At 36.7% G+C, this 24,777-nt stretch overlaps 1 protein-coding gene across 1 annotated transcript in view; it reads left to right on the plus strand.

Moving 5' to 3' along the window:
• Positions 1–964: 964 nt before the first annotated feature.
• Positions 965–24,777, plus strand: part of Maged1 (MAGE family member D1) — a 102,205-nt gene continuing 78,392 nt past the window's right edge. The window contains exon 1 of the mRNA XM_047536387.1: positions 965–989. The gene's annotated coding sequence lies outside the window, so the exon portion shown is untranslated. The remainder of the gene's footprint in view (positions 990–24,777) is intronic.

A 24,777-nucleotide genomic window follows, 5' to 3' on the forward strand; every position in this document is an offset into this window, starting at 1 on the left:
CTTGTTTTTGCTGAGGCTGGCTTTGAATTTGAGATCCTCCTGCTTTAGCCTCCTGAGTCATTGGGATTACATGCTTGGCTATGCTAGGCTTTTATGTGTTTGGATGTCATCTTTAGTACCATAGTCTATGGACTTCTAGTGCAGTGCTTCTGGGTGTAGCACAATGTTTGGGATATGGTAGGAGTTCAGTAGGTGCTTGTGGACTGACTGAAAATAAACAAAAGAGAAGAGAACTCTAGTATATATTTTGGGCCTGAAAGTGCTTTCTGTAGGTACTGGCAGTAATTAATTGAATGAGTTATTCTGAAGTTCTTTAATCAGAGTAAGGATTATGCATATTATGGAAGCATTTCTTTTCAGTTGTTATTTTCTTTTTTCTCTTAGGGAGTAGTATGTATACAGGAGTGCTTTCTAAATAAGCCCACTTTATTTATTCAGCAATTTGAATATGGGGTATCTACTTCTCTGGAAAAAATTCCAAGACAAACATGATTCAGTTTGATAGTTTTAAAAGCTCGAAATCAAAGTATGCCATTAATAAAAATGAACTTTTTTTACCATGAAATGGTATGCTTGAAAACAATAAATCTGTATGCAAAACATAATAACCATAGACATCCAAGACAGAGATTATGGTGCCTGAATTAAGGAACTAGATAATGGGAGCCATTTCTACGGGGAATTCAGAGAAGTTGACAAAGTATACATATCATGTTTGGCATTATAATGTTATAACTGCAGTTCCTGGGATGACTAGAGGATTTTTAAAAATTAATAATGAATTCCCTCTCCCAGCCAGTTTCCCTCACTATCCAGGTTCCGATGTGGTGAGGGAGCCAATGAGATCAAGCATCACAGAGATTGCTAGAGAGGCACAGGAAGTTGCCAGGAGTGTAAGAAGTGGTGCGAACTGCAGATGCTAAAGCTTCCGCCTAACAAAAGAGGATAGCACTTCCGGTCACGCCATCGTCGCTGCCTTCTTCGTCAAGGTGAGTGTAAAGAAGGGGACTGGTAAATTTTCTTAGACGTATTCCGTACACTCCAGGGAAGCATTTCTTCTTGTCTTAACATGGGACGGAAAGACTGAGAATTCATCCCCAAAGTATGTTGTACGAAGGATGCTTCTGACCGCTGTGATTCTGATAGCCCTACAGTCTCTCTCCTCCTACGGAGGTGCGAGGCGCGCAAGCGCTCCCCCTCCTGACTCTTGTGGTCCTTTTATCCTCCTGACCCCTGATCAGGTTTCTTCCCTCCTCTTTTTTTCCGGATCGACTCTGATCTTTCTGAGCCTGGACCATTCCCTCTGCTATAGCACTTTTTCCACTCCCTCCCTCCCATCTTTCACCCCACACCCTTTTAGCCTTTTTGCAAACCCCATTCCCCGCATATTCTTCCTTCTTTTCTCTTCCAGCTTCAATATTTTACATCCTCTCGGGCTTTTAGTCTTTCCTGCTCTCTTCTGCAGAGGTCAGTGAATTAGACATGTTTTTCCCCAAAAGCAGGTGTGACTTGAAGGTCAACGCTATTTTTGGTCCTTCTAAAAAATAAGCAAAGAAGCAGAAATCTTAGCAGCATAAGAGACATAGGACCATGTTCTAATTATGCCCTTTTATTATTGTTATTACTCTAAACAAAATGACACATTGTTTAATTGCACTGGTTTCAGCCCCCTACTCATGTCATTTGTTTTTTTATGTTGTCATAGAACCGAATCTTTGTTTTATGGAGGCAAATAGTGGATTTTGCCTATAATCTGGTGTCAGCTTCGGAGGGTGGAAGCTTTCCAACCCTTATAAATCCTCTCTTAGAGGAGAAATGGTTGGCAGGAATGACACCAGTTACAAATATGTTACTTCATACAAGTGGAAGCTTGTTATGCAAATCCTTTTCTGGGCACTGGTAAAATTGAACAGCAAGCCAGTTGATTTTTCAGACAAAGGAGTTTCTTTAAGAGCTTTTCAAGTACTATATAATCTCTTTGTTGTAATGTGGATGTTGTGTTTTTTCATATTTTGCAATGTGGAATTATTGTTCTACTCCCTAAGTTGTCATGTGAAGCATACCTTGTGAGAACATTCGCTAGTAATCAAAATTTATTACTTCTTTCTTTTTTTTTTTTTGGTACTGGGGATTGAGCCCAGGGGCTCTTTACCACTAAAGTTACATCACCCGTCTTTTTATTTTTATTTTTTTATATTTTTGAGGCAGGATCTCACTGAGTTGCTAAGGTTCTTGCTAAATTGCTGAGGCTGACCTCAAGCTTGCCATCCTCCTGCCTCAGTCTTCTAAGTTACTGGGATTACAGGCATGTGCCCAGCATTACTTCTTTTCTTTACCCAACTAATCATTAAAATTGTGGCAAGGATCAGGATTTTTCAGGCTCTAAAGAGAAATTTAACTAAAGTTCTCCTTGCACAAGCAATCATATATTATCTCCTCCTTCTGTAACTAGCATACGATGCTTGCCAAAATAAGGGGCAATTCTCTTTTCTAGGCTAGGTATAATTTTCAGTTCTTTCAAAATGAACACCAAGGCAGAGATTTCAAGACACCAAAACAACTTTTTCAAAAGGTATTGTTAACATGTCATTATTCTCTGTTCAAATCATTGCACAGCATTTATATATCATTACACTGGTTTCAACCCACTGTGCATCCATCAATCCATTTATTCATTCAATTCATTTAACAATATTGAATAACTTCTATGTGCCAGGCAGTGTTTCAATCACAGTGAAAAACAAACAAACAACAAAAAGCCACAAGTCTTTTAAACTACAGTTAGGAGGCAGCCAGCAAATGAACATATAATAAATATAATAATAGGTTGTGGTGGAGAAGGGCTGTAATGTATTGGATGGTTAGAAAGACCTCACTGGTAAGGTGACTTTTGAGTGGAGCTGAAGGAAGTGAGGGCACAAACTATGTAGATATTAGTGAAAAAACAGGATATAGCAATGTCATGATCTCTGCATTTGTTGTTCATTCAGCTTCCTGCATCCTTCCGCAAACCCCTTTGTCCCCCAGTGGCCACGTTTTTGCATAGCATAATCTGACAGTGCATACTCAGATAACCTGATTTATGCACATACGTCCCCCATATCCTATTCCTCCTGGCTAGCACATTGCTATCTTTTAGGTGAATTGTCAGTTTTCAGCCCCTCTAGGAAGTCATCTCTCTTATCTCCACGCCCATCTCATTGTTCCTTGCTGGTGCATTATGTGCTCTTCAACAGCGTATTTACTTACCCCTATCACTGCTCTGATCAGTGTGTATTCATAATATTTTGTTCCTAAATATTTAGTATGGTAAATTGAAATACAGTTTCTCTTTTAATGTTCAAAACCACCCTTTGAAGTTAGTATTACTGTCATTTTACTGATGGTCAAACCAGGATTCACAGGTCTACAGTATCTTACTAAACTGTTATGTAGTTCATGGAGTTAAGTGTGTCAAGGCAGTCCTGGTTCGGTTCTTTCTTTCTCTTCATTAATGAGAAATAGAAAATATGCAGAATATTTTATTTTATTATTTAACAGGATATAATCTGGGTACAGAAGTTTCATTTTTTATTAGTTTCCTTTCCTTAGTCAGATTGTATCAGGCTCATGTATAATTCCTTAGCTATAAATATTAAGAGCTGAGAGGCATGATTAGTCTTTTTTCCTGAATATTTCTTTTGGTGTAGCAGGGATTATACACAGGGGTGCTTTACCACTGAGCCATATCCCCAGCCCTTTTTGTGTATTTTATTTAGAGACAGGGTCTTGCTGAGTTGCTTAGGGCCTCATTAAATTCCTGCCTCAGTCTCCTTAGCCGCTTGGATTACAGGCTTGCACCACCACACCCAGCTTTACCTGAACATTTTTCAATACAAATTTAAAACAACAAAAGTAGAAAGAAGAGTGCAATGAATAGTTTTATAGTCTTTTGTTTTTTTTTGGTACTGGGGATTGAGCCCAAGGGCACTTAACCACTGAGCCACATCCCAAGGACTTTTTATATTTTATTTAGATACAGAGTCTCCATATGTTAGGGCCTTGCTAAATTGCTGAGGCAATTATGTGCTATCACATCAAGGAATACTTTTATATTCTGAACTCAGATTTAATGATTGTTAACATTTGCCATATTAGCTCACTTGTGTTAACTCTCTCTTTTCTTTTTTTTTTGTTTATAAAATCACTCATATTCTTACATATGACAGTGGTGTTATTATTAGTAGTATTATGCCACAGATGTCTTTCAGAAGACAACTGAAGTATTTAGAATTATCCTAATATCTCCAACACACAGTTTTTATATATGTACATGTAAATATACATAGTGTGGCAAAATGTTAATTTTGAATTTGTGTTGAAGATATACAGTTGTTATTGTACTATTCTTTCAAAATATATTTTTTAAATACAGAGATATGCCAGGCATGTGGTGCATACCTGTAATCCCAGTGACTCAGGAGGCTAAGGCAGGAGGATCTCAAGATTGAGGCCAGCCTCAGCAATTTAGGAAGACCCCGCCTCAAAAAAATAGAAAGGGCTGGGGATATAGTTCAGTGGTAAAGCACCCCTGAGTTCAGTGCTTAGTATCAAAATATATATATATAGAGAGAGATGCTCTAATAATTCCTGCATCTCAGTGGATGGTACTGGTTACTCATGGATGCATACACCCCACTGTGGAGACAACTGCTTGAGATTATGGGGAACAGTGAAAAATTGTGATCACAGGAGTAAAATGGTCTGATTTGTATCAATACCAGAACACTTGCAGTGTGTAAATCTCTCTTTTCATTCATCCATTTTGGCTGAACCATTTGAGACTTTCTGGCATTATTTTAAAGTAGACAAATTCACGCAGAAAAGAACATTTATTCTAAGTGTATAGCTCAAGGCACTTTCACGAAGTGAACACACCTGTATAATTAAGCATTGCGATTATGAAATAGAACAAGATCAGTATCTGAAAGACCTTGACTATATCCCCTACCTGTCCCAATTTAACACTAAATTAATCCCAATGCTGGCTTCTATCACTGTATAATAATTTGGCCTTGTTTTGAACTTTATCAATAGTTTGTACATTTTTGTGTGTGTGTCTTGATCCTTTGGCTTAAGATTTTCTTGTTGAGCCAGGTGTAGTGATGCATGTCTATAAATCCCAGCTACTTTGGAGTCTGAAGCAGAAGGATCACAAGTTTGAGACCAGCCTCAGCAACTTAATGAGACCCTGTCTCGAAATAGACATTTTTAAGAAACTTAGGTCTGTGAATATGACTCAGTGGTACTTGTCTAATGTGTGCAGGGTCCTGGGTTCAATCCTCAGTAGCACAAAAATTTTTTTAATTTATTTTTAAAATTCATCCATGTTATTTGGTATAGTAGTTATTCCTTTATTTTCATTGCTGTATAGTATCATATTAAATGAATATACCATAAGATATTTACCACTTTCATTATAGATGAATATTATGGTTGTTTCCATTTTTGGCTTACAAATTGTACCTGTGAATATTCTAATACTTGTCCGTGGTGGTATGTGGTCATGTTTCAGTTTGGTATATATCTCAAAGTAGAATTACTGAAACAGGTTATATATATGATTGGGTTTGGTAGATACTGTCAACCAGTTTTCTAAAGTGACTGCACTAACAGAAATTTTTAAGAGTTCAAGTTGCTCTAGGATATTTCCATCAGTTGTCATTTTAATGAAAATCAGTTCCATCAGTTGTCTTTTTAATGATAAAAGTCGCCTTTTTAGTGGTTAAAAGTGGTATCTCACTGTAGTTCTACTTTATATTTTTCTGGATGAGCACCTTTCCATATGTTTGTTAACCATTTAGATATTTTTTATGAGGTGCCTGTTTAAGTCTTGATTACTTTTTTTTGAACTGTCTTTTGTTTTGGTTTGTACTGTATTATATTCAAAATGTGAATATTGTGTGGAATAAATGTACTACAAATCTCAGTGTCCTGCATTTTCAGTTTCAATGAACAGAATATCTCAAATTTAATATTCAGTTATTTTTTCTCTTAATGGTTGGTGCTTCTTTGTCCTGATTAAGAAATCTTTGCCTTTCCCAATATCATGAAGATATTTTCCTGTATTATGCTATTGTTAATCATATATATATTGTTAATCATATATATATATGTGTATGTATCTACAATCCATTTGTAATTGGTTTTTGTATGTTATCTTTATGGGTATGGGTAAAGACCCAGTTTTGAAATTGACATGCAGTCAACCTCTAAACACTTAATGAAAAGATCATTCTTTCTCTTTTGTAATGTTATCTTTTTCATAAATCAAATTATTGAGTTATATATGGGGTTTGGTTCTAGGTTCTGTTCAGTTTGGTTTGTCTATTCTTATATGAATACCATTGTCTTAATGTAACTTTACAGTTTATCTTATGTATAGTCATTTAAGTCCCTGTTTCAATAATGCCTTGGTTATTCTTGGTCTTTTGAACTTCCACACACATTTTAGAATCAGCTTGTCAGTTTCCACAAAAATTCTTCCTGGTGTTTTGATTAGGGTACCACTTAATAAATCTATTCGAGGGAACATACATCATGGCACTTCACTCCTAAATATCTCAGCATTTATCTAATATTTAGGAACATTTTGTAAATAATTACCACTGTCTCACCAAGGAAAATTAACAGTCATTCCCTAATATCTTTTCAAACTTCTTTTTCTCCAACAAGCTGTTATAGCTAGTGTTTAAAACCTAGATTAATGTATTATTTTTTTGAGATTTTATTGGTGCTGCTTTCTCTAGTTTTTTGAATATGGGGAAATTTACATATTCAATTGAAATCATTGTTTCCTCTGTTCAAACAGTCTAGTCCTTGGCCAGTAGGAGCCCATTCATATTGACCTCTGTGTCCCTCCCCTACGCTGTTCCTCCCTTTCTTTTCCTTTCCTTTCCCTCCATGCTGGTGATTCAGCCTGGAGCCTTGCCCATTCTAGGCAGGTGCTCTACAACTGAGCTACACCTCCAGCCCCTTTTTCTTTTATTATATAAGTTTTCAAATATATTCAAGGTAGTAGTAAAATAAACATGCACATATCCATTCTCCAGCTTCAACAATTAATACCATTTTGCCAATTTTGTTTTCTCTAGTCTCCTCAACATCCCAGATGTCATGTCATTACACAGGTAAATAACTCACTATGTGTTCTTAACTTAGGTACATTAAGTAAACACCAACCTATGATAATACTTAATAAAATTAATACTAGTTCCTTATATCATTTAGTTCATCTAAAACCAAGTCTGTATTCAGATTTCTATGATGTTTTAAAAATGTCTTTTTGACCTAACTTTGTTAGGTCAGTATGCCACCAAGGGCCATTTGTTGCCAGTGGATATTTTTTTCTCTCAAGTTTGTTTTCCTATAAGGCCTCTGCATAGCTCCCCTTTTAAAAAGACCATTGATTATTTGGTGAAACTAAGTCATTATTCCTTCAGATCATCTTATTATTATTATTATTATTATTATTTATTTCTATGATTGCTTTCTCAAGGCAGCTTTCCCCTCTCATTCCTACATTTTCTGTTCATTAGCATTTAGAGCTAGAGGCTTGATTAGATTCAGTTGTAGTTATTGTTTAAGGGAAATCTTTTTCAGGCAGTGCTGCGAATTTTCTATCGCATTTCTATTGCATTTTAACTGATGCTGGGACGGATTTCTTATTTCAGATGTTGTCAGTTTATCCCTCTTGTAGCTTTTCCTACCCATCTTTCTCCAATAGGTTTTTAAGCAGTCATTGATAATTGGCCTAAATCAATTTTTCAGTAGTGGCTGAAAATTAATCATGTCTAATTCTTTAAATATTTGTGATTAGCAATTAGAATTAGAATTATTTTATAAAGAAAATCTGTCCCTCTTCAGCTGTTTTTGCTTTGTTTTATCTTTTGCTTGTTTGTTTGTTTCTTAGTTCCAGGGATTGAACACGGGGTTGCTTAACTACTGAGCCACATTCCCAGGACTTTTTATTTTGTATTTTGAGACAGGGTCTTATTAAGTTGCTTAGGGCCTCAAACTTACAATCCTCCTGCCTCAGCCTCCCAAGTTTCTGGGATTACAGGTGTGTGCCACCATGCCCAGCTTTCACCAGTTTTTTTTTATGCTGAAATATATATCATAAAAGAGAGTTAGGATAAATGCTGTCACTTCTCTTTATGTTTTTGGAGTGATGAGTTACTTTGTTCTTCCATCCTTTTCTTTCTTTTCTCATTCTTTCTGCTGTACTGGGGATTGAACCACTTGGGGGTGCTCTACCACTGAGCTATATCCCTGGATCCACAGTTCTTTTTATTTTTTGAGACCAAGTCTCGCTAATTTGCCCAGGCTGGCCTCGAATTTGCAATCCTCCTGCTTCAGCCTACTGGTTAGCTGGGATTACAGGGATGTGCCACTGTGTTAGGCTCATCAATTTCTTTAGTATAATTAAGAATTCATGGATTTTTATGTATTTAAAGTGTATCAATTCATTGTCATTATAAATTAGGAACTTCTTCTGTTTGGCTCCTGTGTCCTTTTCACAAAATCTCATTGGTCTTTGTTGGCTTCCTTGCTTTCTGACATAAGATATTTTAGACTCATCGTGTGCATCCCCTACCCCAGCCCTAGAATCATCCATTTTGCAAGGAATCATGTGTTTTTTTTACAGTGAGATCTGGCATTTAGAAACTAAGATACAAGTACTCAGAGGATTATTATTGTTTTTTAATCACACTACCTGGCCTTTTGGTTGTGCCCCTTTCTCTGCTATTTCAAATACATTTGAAGGGTTCTACCATTGTTGCATTGAAAGCTAGATAAACATGGTATTCATTTGTTTATGTAGCCATCCATTAAGCAAAAATTCATACAACACCTACTACCATGTGTCTGGTCTTATACTGGGTAAAAGGGTGTATTTGTGTCCTGTATTTGAAGAAGACTCATTATAGTTTAGATGTCTTTTCATAGATAATGTCTAAAGAGTGAATGGTATTATGTTGGGCAGAGGCAAATTAAGTGACAGACTTTCAGCACAGAGAGACATCCAAAAATGCTTTGGAATGGGAGGTAATGCTTGATATTGGATGAGTGGAGGAGGTATGAAAGTGGAGGAACTATGAAAGATGTTGCCTTCAGAGAAAAGAGTGGGGAATCTCTTCATATATTCAAGGAAGGCATATATGTAGTTGCTTATGATGATATGAGTTTTTCAGTTTTCAGAAAATTAAAATACTCAATTAAAAATATGAAGATGTGACATATTTTACATGTTAATTACTGATTTTTATTTTAAAACAAGGAGTGAAATAATAAATCTAAAATTAGGATTAGTATTTAATGTATTTCTTGGACCTGACTGTATCTTTCAGTTATTTTATGTACGTATTTATTTATTTTTGTTCTGAGGTTTGAATCCAGGGACACTTAATTTCTGAACCACATCCCCAGCCCTTTTTTATTTCTTATTTTGAGACAGGGTCTTTCTAAGTTGCTTGCTACGTTGCTGAGGCTGGCCTTTAACTTGTGATTCTTCTGCCTCAGCCTCCCAGGCTTCTGGGATTACAGGTGTGTGCCACCACGCATGGCCCAGTTATTTTAATAATATTAAAATATACTTAATATTAGGAAATACTTATTTTGTGTTTTAGCTTACTGCTTTTTTTTACTCTTATTATTTTTCTTTTCTCTGTAAATATTAAGTCTGAATTTTCAAGATACAACTTTGAAAATAGTGGCAACTTTATTGTGGTTCATCACTTGTTCTTTTCATCCTGTTTGTATCAACCTGCATTATACCCTGACCACAGCTCCTTACATATTCACAAAGCAAAGCTATTCGTGGAAACATGTCATCTTTCTCTGTTACCAATTAGACATTTTTAGTAACTTTGTTACCTCTTATATTATGTTGTACTGTGTGCTGTGTACATGTGGAACCACTTGAGGATGTGCTTCTGACAGATAATGTATGAATAGAATATAACAGACGGATTTGTGGCATACCAGTATGTTGTTGGTTTACTAGTTGGGAATTTGGAAACCAGGAGTGTGGGAGAATCAGCAGGCTTAGGAGAGAACAACATCTTACTTGTGACCAGGAGGTGAAATACATATTCTATAAATTAGCAAAGGATATAGGCAGGCTTGTTTTTCAAGGATGAGGATTTTAGAGGTCACAAAGAAGAGTTTCCAGGAGGGAATGAGTGCAGTGAAATTGCAAATTAAAAGGGAATGAAATGGCTTGTGCCATAGTTTGTTCCCCAGGGGTTCATGTGTTGGAGGCTTGAGCCTCAGTATGACAGTAGTGGAAGGAAGGTGGTGAACCTTTAATAGGTGAAGCTAGTGAAAAGTGATTAGGTCATTGGGGGTGCCACCCTCAGAAGGGTTTAACATAGTTCTTATGGGACCTTAGTTAGTTACTATAAGAGTGAATTATAAAAGAGCAAGAATAGATACTATTTGCTTCCTGGCTTGCCAAGTGATCTCTCCCTCTTTCAAGTGCTCCCACCATGATGCTGTCTTCTATAATGTGATATAGCCAAGGGAGTCAATGGAGCCACCTGATCTCGGACTTTTAGCCTCCAAAACTCTGAGCTAGACAGACCTTTGATTTATAAAGTATGCAGCCCCTAGTATTTTCTTATAGCAATGGAAAACAAATTAATATAGCTTGCTGCTTTTCGTTCCCCTTGTCTTCTTGATTATAAAAAAAATGTTTTTTTAGAACCCCAGAAGAAAAGAATTGAGAATGTACAAAGGAGCAAGTTAGAGACGATGAGAAAGGAAAATGTACGTGGTCTGAGAATGTCAAAATGGTAGAAAACCAGTGGGAAAGAAATTGATTGGAAGTCTTAAGGAAGAACCATTAATTTTAATTAATCATTTAAGTAAAAATGTACTGATCTAGACTTTGATGGATGATGAGGATATAAAGTTGTATTAAATGTATTTTCCAGTGAGTGTGATGGGTGAAATAGACACAGACTTTGCAGGAGGAAGTATTGTGGGGAAGAGATCAGGGTGTGTTGGTACCAATAGAAATATGGAGGAGTATCCTCTAACTTGTCCCGGGGGTCAGAGAAAGCTTTCTGAAAGAGGCCATGTTAAGAACTGAATTTTGACATAAAGGTAACTGTTCACCTGGCAGTGAATAAGAACCTTCTGAGTGGGAATAGAGAGCAACTGGTCATTTACACCAAGGAGAGTTGCTGATTGGGTGTACCATCTAGCCTTGAGCTAGGGAAGTACCACAAAAACTGGGTAACTGTGATACCACTCCGTGGGCTAGTAGAGCTAGGGAAAGGAGGCAAGGGGAAAGGAACATTTAAAAAAATGGTTAAATTTATGCTATAATATTTATCACTTTAGTCCTCATAGAAGAGCAGCCTCTTCCATTTTACGTAGTATGCCATGAAATTATCACTTTCTACATATGCTAAGACTTAAAAAAATATAAAAATACACTTGAATATCAAAGATGCATTTTGTGCACTGTCCTAGGGTTTTTCTTTTTATAAGTTCTTGTGAATCTTTTTTATTGGTTTTTTTTAGTTACACATGACAAAAGGATCCATTTTGATATAATTATACATGCGTGGGATATCTTATTCTAATTAGGATCTGATTCTTGTGGATATATACAATGACAAGATTCACTGTGGTGCATTCATATATGTACATAGGAAAGTTAGGTCAGATTCATTCCACTCTTTCCTTTTCCCATCGCCCTACCCTTCCCTTCATTCCCCTTTGTCTACTCCGCTGAACTTCTCTTCACCGCCCCCCATTGTGTGTTAACTTCCACATATTAGAGAAAACATTTGACCTTTGGTTTTTCTGGAATTGGCATATTTCATTTAGCATGATAGTCTCCAGATCTATTCATTTACTGGCAAATGTCATAAAGTCACTCTTCTTAATGGCTGAGTAACACTGTACTGTGTATATACACCAGATTTTCTCTATCCATTCATCTGAATATTTCCAACAACCCTGTGAGGTGAGCAAACTGATTTCAAGGTGAAGTAATAATAGTCTGTTTGAGGCTAAACTGAGATTTGAATCTATGTTTATTTGGCTCCAAGACTCATAGCAAACTTACTCTTGTATAGCTAGCTCTGTTCCATTAAGTAAAAATACATTAAATATGATTTCTATTTATCACTTTGCAGGACCGTCCAATTAATTTCAGCAGTGTCCTGGGTTTTGCTTCTCAACTGGGATCATAATTATCATATATAAAATGCATTATCATTTTGAAACATGAACCTCTTCTCAAATCCCTATCCTTTATAATTTTTTTCTTCTAGCAAGGGACAAAGCCCTTGGAATTCTGTTCAGATCACGGTCCTTTGTATTATTCTTCTAGAAACCAAAAAATCTCTTCCATGGCCAAATGTTTCTTCTCAAGGAGATATTCCTTTCCTCTCTTATGCTTACCCCTCTAGGAGAAAATAGAGAAAGTATAGACCTCTTGGAGTGTTTTGTGTTCTCAATATAAATCCCTTCTTGGTTTTCATTTAGGATTTCTAGCCTTCAGAGCTGCAGACTTCTAGTTGAGATCTAAATATATAGACTGATTCTGAGGTGTTTACAAAAGTGGGGATGTTGAGAGCCACAATTGCCATGAATGATTATAATTGTCTTTCATATATCTTTTTTTTTTAGGACCTCCTTTTTTTTATTATTGTATACAAATGGGATACATGTTGTTTCTCTATTTGTACATGGAGTCAAGGCATACCATTTGTGTAATCATAAATTTACATAGGGCAATGATGTTTGATTCATTTTTTTTCCCTTCCCCCCCACCCCTTCCACCCCTTCTTTCATATATCTTGATCTATATCAGCTGTGCCCCCAAATGAGGAAATGAATGTTGAGATTGGTCAGACAAATCCTGCTCTCAAAGACCTCACAGTTTAATGTGAGGGAGAAGCATGTAAACAATTAAACAGGTTAATACAATCATTCCTCCTAATGTGTGGGTTCCACACTAGACATTTCCACATCCACAGATTCAACCAGCTGTGGATTGGAAATATTTGGAACAAAATTGCCTCTGTACCGAACATGTACAGACTTTTCCCCTCATGTCAATATTCCCTAAATAATACTGTATAACAACTATTTACATGGCCATTTACATTGAATTGTGTATTATAAAGATGATTTAAAATATACAGGTGGATGTGTAAAGGTTATATGCAAATGCTGTACCATTATATTTAAGTGACCTGAGCATTCACAGATTTTGGTACTCATGAATATTCCTCCAAGGATGCTGAACATGATACTATGGAAGCCAGGAGGAAGAGAAGTGTTGTCTAACTGCCATGTGATGGTGGTAAGGAAGTTTTGGCATGGAAAAAGCTGTCTATGCTAGGTATTGAAAGATAGTCTAAGTTAATAAAGAAGGGGGTGAAGAATGATAAGAGAGGTAGTTAGTTGGTAAGGTTATGGAGGGTCTGTTTTTATACTAACAGGCTGGAAAATTAATGAGGATGGATTTAAATGGGAGAATGGCATGATCTGAGTATCATTTGGGAAAGATGACTGTGAATTGGAATTGAAAGTTACCATTGAGCAAAGCAACATATTCCATATGTATGAAACAAATCTGCAGATTGTGCTTAAAAATGTATTACACTTTTTTGTACTGAGATTTGAACCAAGGGTTCTTTACCACTAAGCTTTATCCCTAGCTCTTTTTAAAATTTTTGTTTATTTATTTTAAATTTTTTTCTTTTTAAATATACATGACAGTAGAGTGTATTTTGACATATTATACATACATGGAGTATAATTTGTTCTAATTAGGGCGGTATGGTTCTGTAGAAATACACTGAGATTTTCCTTTATTTTTTATTGATTCTTTTTAGTTATAAGGTAAGAATATCAGATATAGTAAAAAGAGATTTATCAAGTTTGGGGCAAAATTCCTTTGAAAGGCATGAGTAATGTGAGACTGATTTTTTTGGACCCAAATGTATTTTCCCTTATCCTCAATAAGTTTTACCCTCATTAAAAAAAAACAAATACAGTACATATATAATTTTAAAATAATCTTTTATTTTAGAACAGTTTTAGATTTATAAAAAAATTACCAAGATAGTAGAGAGTTCCTTTATGTCCCACACTCTTTTTGCTATCGTTGATGTCTTACTTTACTTATGTACATTTGCCACAATTATTGAGCCTGTGTTGATATATTATTAACAAAAATCCATATTTTATTCATAATTCCTTTGTTTTCTGTTCTGGGAATATTACATTATATTTAGTCATCATGTTTCCTTCAGCTCTCCTTGATTATGTCAGTTTCTCAGACTTTCCTGGTTTTTGATGGCCTTAACAATTTTGAGGAATAATGATCAGGTGTTTTGTACGATGTTCTTCAGTTTGAATTTTTCTGATATTTTTATTGTGGTTGGACTGGGGCATGGGTTTTACTTTTTCCCCTTCCCATTCTATATTTTTGGAAGAGAATCACTATGCATAGTCCAAACTTATGGAATGGGTGTTATGCATCTGTTTTTTTGGTGGTGGGGGGTGGGTGTTTGGAATTCTCCATAGGAGATTTGGCTACTGTCCTCCATTTACCTGTTTACTCAGTCATTTATATCAGTATTGACTCATTTATTTTATACTTTGACTTATAATACAATACTACATTATTTACTTTGGTGTTCAGATTGTTCCAGTTTGGACCATGTCAACTGTTTCAGAGTCACTCCTGTGTCTCTTGGAGTATCCCCATCATTTCATTTTTTGAGTACTCCTTTACTTTCTGAATTACAAGATGCTACAGGCTCATATTGTATGTTCCAGGCTTCAGTCCTAGAATCAACTATTTCTCTAAAAATCCTTGATTTTTTTTATTGGAAAAGGATGTTATACACCAAGATCTGACTGTTGGGTGTTCTCTTTGCTATCAGCATGTCAGTTCTTTTAGGATCTTTAAGCAGACAGAGTTAGGGGATATTTCTCCTAACTGTGTGTATGTTCCTTCTTTATTTATTTTAAGCTAAACATAAATTCATACTGACATGTCAGGTTCTAACCCAGTACCATGAACATGGTTTATTGTAGCCTTCTCTTGCTCGTCTTTAACCTCCCAGTCTAGTGATAAACCTAGCTTCCAACACCCACTATCTATTTACTTATATGTTCAGTTCCTGTGTACATATAAGCAGTTTCAGAATTCATAGTCAGTACCTCCATAAGAAACAACTTTACCAACTAGAGGATAGTACTTCTGTCTTTAGTCTTATAGTTTCTACTGTCTCAGAAGTTACCTTGTTTGGCATCTCCCCCTACCCACTTCAGGGAAATTCTGACATATAGTTGTAATACAATTAGATTTTGGGAGTGGGGCAGTTTATAGTCTACATTTTATCCTGAGATTACCTGAGTTCCCAAATGACTTTTTAACATTTTACATTTATAATGATTCACTTTGTACTATAAAGTTCTGTGAGTTTTGACAAATGGATAGCAACATGTACCACTACAGGATCATACAGATAGTTTCACCACCAAACACTTCTGTATTTCATTTAGTCTACCTCCTCCATCTCCGCATTCTTGGCAAATGCTGTTGACTTTATTGTGTTGATTTTGAAAAGTATCATACAGTTGGAATCATGCAGTGTGTATTCTTTTCAAACTGTCTCATTAACTTAGAATATGCACTCATATTGTTGCAGGGGTTAACAGCACATTACTTTTTATCATGCTTTTGTGTTATTGTATTCCATTTCTACATGTTTAGGCACAACACTTTTTTATAGATATTGTTTTATACCATTGCTTTTTAAAGAAGAGCAAGAAGAAAAGAGAAGAAATAAATAATTATCTTGCTTTAATATTTACTTCCATAATTGCCTTTACCATTGCTCTTTGTGTGTGTGTGTGTGTGTGTGTGTGTGTGTGTATTTGTATTCTTTGGAATCACTTCCTTTCAGCCTGAAGAACTTTTTTTTTTATTTCTTGCAAGGCAAGTCTGGTAGCAACAAATTCTCCCAGTTTTTGTTTATCTGGGAATTTTTTTTCTGCCACATATTTTCTTCTCTGCTAGTAATTCTACTTTTTAATTGAGATATAATGCACATAAAACATTTTAAGGCATAAAATTCAGTGATTTTTAGTATATTCACAAAGTTGTACAGCCATTATCTATCTAATTCCTGGACATTTTCATTACCCTAAAAAGAAATAACATATCCATTAGCTGGCACTCCCCACACCCACCACATCCAGCCCCTGGCAACCACTAATATGCTTTCTGTCTCTCTGAATTTGCCTTCTCTAGATATTATATATAAATGGGGTCATGCAATATATGAACTTTTGTTCCTGACTTCTTCCACTTAATGTAAGGTTTTCAAGGTTTATTCATGTTTTCGCATATATCAGTACATCAGTATATTCCTATTTATGACTGAATGACATTTCCATTGCATGAATATATCACTTTTTATGTTTCCATTCATCAGATTATAGGTGGAAAGATTCACTTTTGACCTTTATAATTATTGCTGTTATGAACTTTTGTTTTGTTTTGTGGTGCTGGGGATTGAACCCAGGGCCTTGTGTTTGCGAGGTAAGCACTCTACCAACTGAGCTACATCCCCAGCCCAATGAACTTTTAATAAACATTTTTGTGTGGTCATATCTTCTCATTGCTGGGGTTATATACGTACGAGTGAAATTACTGGGTTGTCATGTAACTCTATATTTAACTTTTTGAAGAACTTCCATACTGTTTTCTACAGTGGTTCTATCATTTTACATTACTACCAGGAATGTATGAGGGTTCCGATTCCTCTACATTCTTGTCAACACTTGTTATTTCCCATTTATTTTTGTTACAATCATCCTAGTGGGTGCCTATGATGGAAAATCTGATTACATTTTTAAAAATATTTGACTGCTGACCTATTTTGAGCCTCACTTCTTCCTCTTGACTTTCTGTCTCACATCTGAGCAAGGCAATGAGAAAGAAAGTGTGGCAATAAATTCAAATCCTGTGAGCTTTGTCTTACTGCATGAGAGAACCCTTACACTCTGACCTCACCCTCTAACCAGAGTAGAAACTCAAGTCAGGCTCATTTCCTCCCTTTTTCTGATCTGCTTGGGATACTTGCTTTACTCCTTTCAGAAAAGTCTCATTTATGTAAGTAGTAAACCTTTCCATACCCTCTTGGTTTGTGTGAGATGTTATCAGTCTGAATACTGGGACCAAATTTTGTAGGAGGGGATCGCTTCTTCCTTTGCAGAGTCAAGAACAATTGACACAGTGAGTGTGGTGCTGTGACTATGACAACCACCAGAGGGGGTCTTTCTTTTAATTTCTTTGACCTGCTGACTGGTTCTTCTGCCTGATGATAGGCATTGAGGATGAGTTTTCAGGTTAGTTTATATTTTGAGTTGTGCTGTGCTGTGCTGTAGTGTTGCTTCCTACAGAACCTCTGTTATAGATTTAGCTAAGTCAGAAGTTTAGACAATTTAATTGGAATTTAGGTGCAGAAGTATGGAGTTGGGGCCCTCCTTAAAGTGGCCCATGTACCTTGACCTAGACCTTTCTCTATCAGTTAGGGCACTGACTTTTGCTAAGCTTAGGAGAACTATGCCTACGACCAATTGGATATGTCTCAACTAGACTTCGACACTGCAGCCCTTCAGGTGGTCACTTTTGAAAGTGCAGTTATTAGGGAGTATAAAGAGAGAAAAAAGGCAGCCATTGTATGTCCTGCTAAGGTCTGCATGCCTAAGAGCAGATAGCACACTGGGACCCTTTAATACTTTGCTGCTGCTACTTCCACGTGTGTCTCTACTGCAACAAAAATCCCGTTCCTCAGGATTATAGGGAAGGAAGACCCATGGCACAATTGTGGCAAGAGAAAAGGGTAATTCAAACCCAACATAAGCCCCTGATCCTTAAATCCTGTACAAACAACATTGCATCAGGAGACCCCTACAGTGATAATGCTGACTTGGAGCTTTCTATAGGAAGAAATTTACACAAATGAGCAAGTGTCATAGTCAGCTTTTTTGCTGCTGTGACCAAAAGACCAGATACCAATTGTCTAGGAGGAAAAATTTATTTGGGGCTCAAGGTTTCAGAGGTTGCAGTCTGTAGATGGCTGACTCCATCACCCTGGGCCTGAGGTGAGGTAGGACATCATGGCAGAGGGCAGCAAGAAGGAAAGAAACTCGGGACATGGCCATGGAAGCAGAGTTCCTCACCAGGGACAAAATATAAACCCCAAGGTATGCCCTCAGTGGCCTACCTCCTCCAGCCACACCTTGCCTGCCTAAGGTTACCATGCAGTTAATCCATTCAAATGGATTGGATTAATGTACTGCTGAGGTTAAAACTTTCATAACCAACCACTTCACTACTAAACTTCAGTGCATTGTCTAACACATGAGCTTTTGGGGGGCAACTCATATCTAAACCATAACAGCAAGGTAGAGACAACCCCTTGAAATATATCCAGCAACAACAACTACAACAAAATGAAGGTTCAGTTTCACCTAATAGGAACTAAAAATTTGCTAAAGACTCTTGTTAAAGAGTAAAAAGATAAAAGGGTACCAAGTGGTGCTGAAATGCCACAATTGACCAACCCTCATTAATGACTTTAGTATTGGAGCTCAAATTAGATATGCTTCAAGGTAACACTAAATTTAAGCAAGGCACCTTATGTAATTTCAGGGGGAATTCCTGAATATAAATCAATAAACAAGTTTGTATTCCTTAACTATTGGACCTAATTCCTTGCCTGAATTCTTCACATTTGTACCAATCACTGCCTAAAAATCTCTCATGGTAAGTATGAGCACCCAATCCAATGAGGGATAGAATTAAAATAAGGATACTTGTACTTCTTTCTTTATAATGCCAATGCCTTTCATTTTGTTTACTTTCCTGTTTGCCCTTGCTAGACCCTTCAGTACATTGCTGAATTGAAGTGGAGAGAGTGAGAATCCTTGTCTTTTTCTTGATCATAGGGAGAAAGCTTCAGTCTTTAACCATTAAGTATGATGTCATCTGTGGATTTTTCATAGATGTCCTTTAACTAGTTGAAGAAGTTTCCTTCTACTTTCAGTTTGTTAAGTGGTTTTTTTCTTTGGCAATGCTGTGGATTAAACCTAGGGCCTCACATTTGTGAGGCAAGTGTTCCACCATTGTGCTCCACCACCAGCTCTATGCAGGTGCCTTTTTAAATTTTTGTTTTATTTATTTATTTGATGCTGAGGATTGAATTCAGCGGCCTTGTGCATGCTAGGCAAGCACTCTATCCCTGAGTTACACTCAGCTCTGTTGAGTATTTCTTTATGAAAATATGTTGGGATTTATCAACTCTTCTTTCTGTACCTATTAAGATAATCATGTGCTTTTTGTCCTTTATTAATATAGTGCATTATATTGATTTTCATATTTAACCAGCCTTTTATTTCTGGGGTAGATCCCATTTAATCATGGTATATAATCCTTTTTATATGTCTGGAATTGCTTTGCTTCATTATCTTGAATAGGACATCATGTTTATATTCATGAGGGACATTGGATCTGTAGGTTTCTTGCGATGTCTTCTTCAGAATAATACTGGCTTCATAGAATTAAAAATTAATTTAGGAGGGGTTCCCTCATCTTCTACATTTTTAAAGAGTTTGTGAAGATCCGATATTAATTTTTCTTTAAATGTTTGATAGAATTCAGCAGTGAAGCATGGGGGCCTCTGCATGTTTTGTGGGAAGTGTTTTGATTACTAATTCAGTCATTTCACTTGTTATATGCCAATTCATATTGTCTATTTTCTCCTTTGTCAGATTTAGTTGTTTATGTTTTTCTAGGAATTTGTAATTTCATTTATCTAATTTATTGCCACATCATTGTCCACAACATTCCTTCATTTTATTTCTGTAAGGTTGTAAGTAATGTTCCCTCTTTTGTTTCCTGTAATTTGAGTCTTCCCTCCTTTTACTTGGTCAGTCTAGCTAAGGGTGTGCCAATATTATTGATCTTTTCTAAGTGCTGCTTTCAGTTTCATTGATTCTTCTCTATTGTCTTCCTATACTCTATATCATTATCTACTCTGCTGTCACTAATATTCTCTTCCTTCTGCTTGCTTTGGGTTTAGTTTTCTCTGCTTTTCATAGTTTGTTGAGGAGAGGTTAGGTTGTTTTTTGAGATATTTCTCATTTTAAGGTAGTCATATCTATTAATTTTTATCTGAGTACTGTTTCTGCTGCATGTTTGGTAGGTTGTGTAACTTTTTATTCATATCAAAGAACTTTCTAATTTCCTGTGTGGTTTCTTCTTTGACCCTTTTGTTATTTAGGAGTGTGTTATTTGTTTTCCACTTTTAAAACAGATTTCCAGAATATCCTTCTGTTACTGATTTTTAATCGAAATCAATTTTTTGTTGTTTTGTTATTATTCACTCCTTTTGAAATTTATTGGGATTTATTTTATGACCTCACCTATAGTCTATCTTAGAGAATAGTTTATGCATGCCTGAGAAGAGTGTGGATAATATTTTAGATATGATGTGACCCAAAAACTCATGTGTAAGATAATTCAAGAAAATTTAGAGGTGAAATTATCAGGTTATGAAAGTTTTAACATAATCAATAAATTGGTTCCCTGATAGGAATTAACTGGATGGTAACTGTAGGAAGGTGGGGTGTGGCTTGAGTAAGTGGGTCTTTGGGGCCTACCTTTGGGGTATATATTTTGTTATTGGTGAGAGGAGAATTTTCTCTCTGCTTCCTAGTTTCACATCCTGAGTTGCTTTCCTCTTCCACACTCTTCTGCCATGATGTTTTTCCTCATCTCAGGCCCAGAGCAATGAAATCAGCTGTCTATGGACTGAGACCTCTGAAATCATGAACCCCAAATAACCCTTTTCTCTTTTACATTGTTCTTATCAGGTCTTTTGGTCATGGCAGCAAAAAAGCTGTCTAAAACAGAGTGTATTCAACTGTCATTGGATGGAATATTCTATACATGTCTGTTCAATGCAGTTGATAAATACTGTTGTTGCACAAGTCTTTGTCTATTTTGGTCATCTGTTTAGTTGTTTTGTAATTGAAAGTGTGCTATTGAGGCAGCCACCTAATGTTTTTGAATTGTCTATTTCTCTGTCAGTTCTGTTTTTGCTTCAAATATTTTGCAGTCTGTTGTTAGGTGAATATAATTATAGTTATATCTTTTTGATGGATTGATAGTTTACTGCAGTATGTCATTCTTTGTCTCTAATAACAATATGTGTTTTAGTCTCTTTTTTGGGAGGTAGGGGTTTAGCTCCGTGTTGGAATGCTTGACTAGTACACATGAGGCCCTGAATTTCATTAGTCCATATGTCTGATATCAGTATAGCCACCCTGGCTCACTTCTGGTTGTTGTTTGTTTGGTATATCTTTTTTCCATTCTTTTACTTTCAATTTATTTGTACCTTTGAATCAAAAATCAGTCTCATGAAGGCAATATATAGTTGGACCATACTTTGATCATCTTGCTAGTCTCTATGTCTTTATTGGAGAATTTGGTCCATTCACATTTAATATAATTACTGTTCAGATAGAATTTATATATGTGTTTTTTTATTTGTTATCTATAGTTTTTATGTCATTATCTTCTGTTTTTACTTCACTGCTTCCATTTATTCTAAATATTTTCTAGTATACCTTTTCAGTTCCCCTGTTGTTTCTTTTGCTATATAATTTTGAAATTTTTATTTTTACATTTTGCTATGGAGATTACCATTGATACCTTAATTAATGAAAATTTAGTTCAGACTTAATATGATCTTACTTTTTTTGAATATTTTTTCTTTTTTCTTTTTTCTTTTTTTATTGTAAACAAATGGGGTACAACTTGTTTCTCTGTACATGAAGTAGAAGCATACCATTTGTGTAATCATACATTTACATAGGGTAATGGTGTTTGATTCATTCTGTTATTTTTCCTTCCCCCCCACCCATCTTTTCCCTCTATACAGTCCCTCCTTCCTCCATTCTTGCCTCCCTCCCCCCCCATTATGTATCATCATCCGCTTATCAGCGAGATCATTCGCCCTTTGGTTTTGTGAGATTGACTTCTCTCACTTAGCATGATATTCTCCAATTTCATCCATTTGCCTGCAAAAGCCATAATTTTAATATTCTTTATGACTGAGTAATATTCCATTGTGTGTGTGTGTGTGTGTGTGTGTGTGTGTGTGTGTATATATATATATATATATATATATATATATATATATATATCACAGTTTCTTTATCCATTCATCAATTGAGGGGCATCTAGGTTGGTTCCACAATCTGGCTGTTGTGAATTGAGCAGCATGAACACTGAAGTGGCTGCATCACTTTAGTATGCTAGTCCTTTGGGTATAGGCCAAGGAGTGGGATAGCTGGGTCAAATGGTGGTTCCATTCCAAGTTTTCTAAGGAATCTCCACACTGCTTTCCAGAGTGGCTGCACTAATTTGCAACCCCACCAGCAATGTATGAGTGTACCTTTTTCCCCACATCCTCGCCAACACCTATTGTTGCTTGTATTCTTGATAATCGCCATTCTAATTGGGGTGAGATGGAATCATAGGGTAGTTTTGATTTGCATTTCTCTTATTACCAGAGATGTTGAACATTTTTTCATATATCTGTTGATTGCTTGTACATCTTCTTCTGTGAAGTGTCTGTTCATTTCCTTAGCCCATTTGTTGATTGGGTTATTTGTATTCTTGGTGTAGAGTTTTTTGAGTTCTTTATATATTCTGGAAATTAGTGCTCTATCTGAAGTATGAGTGGCAAAAATTTTCTCCCACTCTGTAGGCTCTCTCTTCACATTACTGATAGTTTCCATTGCTGAGAGAAAACTTTTTAGTTTGAATCTATCCCAGTTGTTGATTCTTGCTTTTATTTCTTGTACTATGGGAGTCCTGTTAAGGAAGTCTGATCCTAAGCCGACACGTTGAAGATTTGGACCTACTTTTTCTTCTGTAAGATGCAGGGTCTTCTGATTCCAAGGTCCTTGATCTATTTTGAGTTGAATTTTGTGCAGGGTGAGAGATAGTGGTTTAATTTCATTCTGCTCCATATGGATTTCCAGTTTTCCCAGCACCATTTGTTGAAGAGGCTATCTTCTCCATTGCACATTTTTGGCACCTTTGTCTAGTACGAGAAAACTGTATTTATTTGGGTTTGTGTCCATGTCCTCTATTCTGTACCATTGATCTACTTGACTATTTTGGTGCCAATACCATGCCATTTTTGTTACTATTGCTTTGTAGTAGAGTTGAAGTTCTGGTATTGCTATACTCCCTGCTTCACTCTTCCTGCTAAGGATTACTTTAGCTATTCTGGGTTTCTTATTCTTCCAGATGAATTTCACGATTGCTTGCTCTATTTCTGTAAGGTACATCATTGGGAATTTAATTGGAATTACATTGAATCTGTATAGCACTTTTGGTAGTATGGCCATTTTGACAATATTAATTCTGCCTATCCAAGGTCATGAGATCTTTCCATCTTCTTAGGTTTTCTTTAATTTCTTTCTTTAGTGTTCTGTAGTTCCCATTGTAGAGGTCTTTCACCTCTTTTGTTAGATTGATTCCCAAGTATTTTATTTTTTTCGAGGCTATTGTGAATGGGGTAGGTTTCCTAACTTCTCTTTCTGAGGATTCATCACTTTTGTATAAAAATGCATTAGATTTATGAGCATTGATCTTATATCCTGCTACTTTACTGAATTCACTTATGAGCTGTTATGAATTGAGCAGCATGAACATTGAAGTGGCTGTATCACTTTAGTATGCTAGTCCTTTGGGTATAGGCCAAGGAGTGGCATAGCTGGGTCAAATGGTGGTTCCATTCCAAGTTTTCTAAGGAATCTCCACACTGCTTTAAAAGTTTTCTAGTGGAATTTCCCGATTCCTCTAAGTATATAATCATGTCATCAGTTAATAGGGATAGTTTGAGTTCTTTTCCTATTTGTATCCCTTTAATTTCTTTGGTCTGTCTAATTGCTCTGGCTAGAGTTTCAAGAACGATATTGAATAGAAGTGGTGAAAGAGGGCATCCCTGCCTTGTTCCAGTTTTTAGGGGGAATGTTTTCAGTTTTTCACCATTTAGAATGATACCGCCTGGGCTGGGGAGCCTGTCTCTGTGAGGGACTCCCTTGCTGAGTGGCCCTCCTCTGCTACGTTCCTTGGGGACCAGAGTTACTGCCCAGGCCTCGGACCCACACTCTGCATCGAAGCCTCTCGCTGTGCGGCCCTCCTCTGCAATGCTCCTGATTGACTGGGTACTCGACTCCAGCAGGGGAGTCTCACTGGGTCACTCTACTCCACGAAGTTCCCTGCATTCTGGGACTGCTGCCCCATCTGGGGAGCCCGACTAGTGGGAGAGACTCACCCGGCGGCTCTGATTTGGTCCTGAGTCTCTCAATACCTCCTCTTCTTGACTCCTGAGTCCTGTCAAAGGGCCTCCAGTCTCCTGTAGGTGTCTCAGGAAGGGAGCCACCCTTCCGAGGATGATGGCCATGCCCTCAGGAATAATTCAAAATGCCCGCACCAGCCTATAAAGAAGCTGGGGAGCCCCAGCAAGGGTGCGCTGAGTCAGCACAGAGGCAATTGCAGTGTCCCTCAGCAGAAGGGGGGCAGGTAGGCAGGCTCCGTGATGGCGTCCAACCTCAGTGTGGGGGTCAGGTGGGCTCTGCGATGGTATCTGACCTCAGTGTCAGGGT

Source organism: Sciurus carolinensis, chromosome X, assembly GCF_902686445.1.
Source record: "Sciurus carolinensis chromosome X, mSciCar1.2, whole genome shotgun sequence".
Taxonomy (NCBI): Eukaryota; Metazoa; Chordata; class Mammalia; order Rodentia; family Sciuridae; genus Sciurus; species Sciurus carolinensis.